Genomic DNA, 3,380 nt, shown 5'->3' with positions numbered 1-3,380 from the left:
TACTATCTTGATTTTTCTCTGGGGACTTAAGAGCAAAGGGGGAAAGATGTGAGAAGATTTGATAGCAGTGACTTCATTTTTGTACTTAGAACTTTATCTTGTTAAATATGAAATAGTACTGGTCAAGCTGATTTGTGAACAGTAAGGTTTTACTTCCTTATATTTTTCCTTAAGATCTGTTCTATTGAACTAAGTCCACTGAGCCTTTAGGTACTTCCTAATTCAACATTCTTAACAATTTCCTAAATTAGTGCCTAAGGTACGGGAGGTTTTGGGAATATTATCATTGCTAATTACTCTTCTTATGCTTATCATCTTGCTAAGAAGGATCACCTAAAACCTCTATGGACATCTGATTATGGTCACTCTTTGGATTGATTCACTTGAAACTCCAAGTGGCTTCCTCAGCTGAGGAAACTGCCTAGGAACCATTTTCTGACTGCCTTCATGATTTTCAGTGTGGCCTGACCCTAATGAAAGTGGCCTTAGAACATCTGCCAAAGATTAAAAATTACCCTCAAGTGGGACATGACTTCCTGGGATAGGTCTATCCAGTGATGTGGGCCTAAGTAAATACATGATTGATTAGGGAGGTTTTCAGAAAAGGATCTTAAACAAAAGAGGGATATGTGAAAAGTGAAATGAGATGGAGTCATTTATATTAAGGTTTTTTGTTTTGGGTTTTTTTTTTTTTAACAATGAAGCTGGGAGGCCATTAACGAGGTGAACCTATCCTCACCCATGGATCTATGTACTTTTAAACAGGATCAAATCCCAAATATTCCAAGAATTCAGCATAAATACCTGTAATTTGCTACAATAATAGATTTTGCTTAGTAACAAATTATATTGTCTAGATCAGCTTTTTGACACTAACACCAATAAAAAGTTCTTTGCAAATAATGTATACAGGCATTCATTTTTGCTTAAAAACCTGTTGACTTTTGCTGTCTGGTAGGATTGTATTTGGGTTACTTACCCAACTCTGTGTGTCCTGAATTACAGTTCTTTGATCCTTAGTAAATGCTCTTGCTTAATTATTGTCTCCTGACAACTTTAGATTGACAGTATAAATTTGTAAACGATATCTCTAGAGCTTATTCATTTTATTTAAGTGATGCCTGTTGATTAACAATTTCTTATTTTTCCCTCCCTTTGTCACTGGTGACTACCATTCTAATCTTTGGCTTTAAGAATTTGACTATTTCATATATTTCATGTATGTGGGATCATGGATTACTTGTCTTTCTAAATCTAGCTTTTCTCACTTAACAAGAGTGTTGAAGGTCCTTCTATACTGTTGCATGTTTCAGAATTTCCTTGGATAGTAATCCATTGTATACACCACATTGAATTTATCTATTCATCAGCTGATGGACATTTAGGTCGATGGACATATGTTTCTCCATATTAGTTATCATGAAAAGAGCTGCAATGAACGTAAGAGGTCAGATGTCTCTTTGACATCCTGACTTTAATTTTGGGGGTAATATACCCAGAAGTGTGATTATTGGACCATAGAGTAGTTTTATGCTTACTTTTTTGTAAAACCTGTGTATTTTTTAAATTTAAAATTGAAGGAAACAAAAGTGAGTCAACAAACAATGAGGGAAATATATTCTGACAGGGAAGCAGCAGTTGGAAAAGACTGGACATGAACACAGAGGGGAAATCTCTGTTCAAATTCCTAAAGCATGGGTGTAGCAGGATGGGGAAGTTTCAGAATATAATCTGTATGAGCTACTTTTTTGGAGGAAATGCAAACAAGTTATATTCTCCTAGTGTATATCTTTATATCATAATAGGTTAAAATGATTATATATAGCTTTTCATATTCCTTTTAGAAACTTTTCTGTTTCCAACATCCTATGTATCTAGCTGTTTTTATTTCCTTGATTTCCTTCATGTCATTTTTGGCAAGGGGTTGTGTATTTTAGTGATACTCTGTGTTGGCATTTTGAATTATGTGTCTATATCTGGCAGGCTTTTTTTTAATTGTAATACCAAAATATGGAAGTCTTCAACAATACTTACCCGTTTTTATCATTTTTCCTTTTATTTCATGTATTTTTTGAGAAAACCTTGTATATAACAATTTAAGTTTTGGTTATTGCCAATTTGATATATTGTAAATCATAATTTTTGTTTTGGTATTTTAGATATTTTTCCATAATCATAAGGTTTCTAACTCTCTTTCACAAAAAAAAATTTTATTTGATTGCAAGTTAACTATTTTGCTTTCTTTTAAATTGTCCTTGAGGTTATACGGGTGTAAGTTTCTGTTGGTTTGTTCTCTCCTTTATGTTTAGTGTTTAACATAGTACCTGACCTAAAGAAACTACCAAATCCATATTTGTGAAGTGAATCAAGCAATAAATCACTTGAAAGCTTTGAATTAAAAGAAGCAATGACAACCGTTAGTCTTTTGCTGAAAATGTAACAAATTTTCTCTTGATATTTTGTTGTTTGGAGATATACTTCTGTTTAATTTGTTGTGTTTTGTTTTTTGATTTTCCTAATTTGGAGGTAAAGCTAGGATTTAGATTTGTAAAAGCTATTAGCATGTCCGTTTGTGGAAGGATCTCAAAAGTTGTTTGTGAGGAAGATGTTAGTAGAGCAGGTTGAGTGTTTTGAATAAAGTAACCTGACTAGAAGATTTGATAAGTTCATTATATGTGTTTCTTTGGCTTCACATTCTTTTATTTCCTGGAAAATATCACGATTCTTTTGACTGAGTTATTGAAGGCTTCTTTGACTTGCTTGTTTCTCAGTGTATAAATGAAAGGGTTCAGAACCGGAGCGATGGAAGTAGTGAGCACTGTCACACCCTTGTTAATGGCCACTGATTCCTTTGCTGAAGGTTTGATGTAGATAAAGATGCAGCTGCCATAGGTGATGGAAACCACAATCATGTGGGAAGAACAGGTAGAAAAAGCCTTTTTCTTTTGGTGGGCAGAAGGGAATCCTAAAATTGTCTTGATGATATAAATGTAAGACAAAACTACACACATGAGTGTCATAAGGAAGGACAGCACTGCACAGATTATAACAGTCTGTTCCATGAACCAAGTAGTTGAACAAGAAATTTTCAGGAGGGGCGTTGCATCACACATAAAATGGTCAATGATATTAGAATCACAAAATTCCAGATTTAGGCCTAGGCTAAGTGGAGGGATTATAATAAACAGACCAGCTATCCAACAACAAAAAACAAGTCTTCTGCAGACTGTGCTACTCATAATGGTCACATAATGCAGAGGTTTGCAGATGGCCACATAGCGGTCGTAGGACATGGCAGACAAGAGAAAAAATTCGGTTACAGCAAAGAGGTCAGTAAAAAACACCTGGCTGGCACAGGCATTGTAAGTAATGAGCCTGTC

The 3,380-nt window shown here is 34.5% G+C and overlaps 1 pseudogene; it reads right to left on the bottom strand.

The window, feature by feature from the left end:
* The window catches only part of LOC115305176, a 15,856-nt pseudogene extending 12,944 nt beyond the window's left edge, over nucleotides 1–2,912 (bottom strand).
* Nucleotides 2,913–3,380: the final 468 nt, after the last annotated feature.

The sequence above is a fragment of the Suricata suricatta genome, chromosome 10 (genome assembly GCF_006229205.1).
Source record: "Suricata suricatta isolate VVHF042 chromosome 10, meerkat_22Aug2017_6uvM2_HiC, whole genome shotgun sequence".
NCBI classification, from domain to species: domain Eukaryota; kingdom Metazoa; phylum Chordata; class Mammalia; order Carnivora; family Herpestidae; genus Suricata; species Suricata suricatta.
This window is presented reverse-complemented; position numbering and strand designations above follow the sequence as displayed.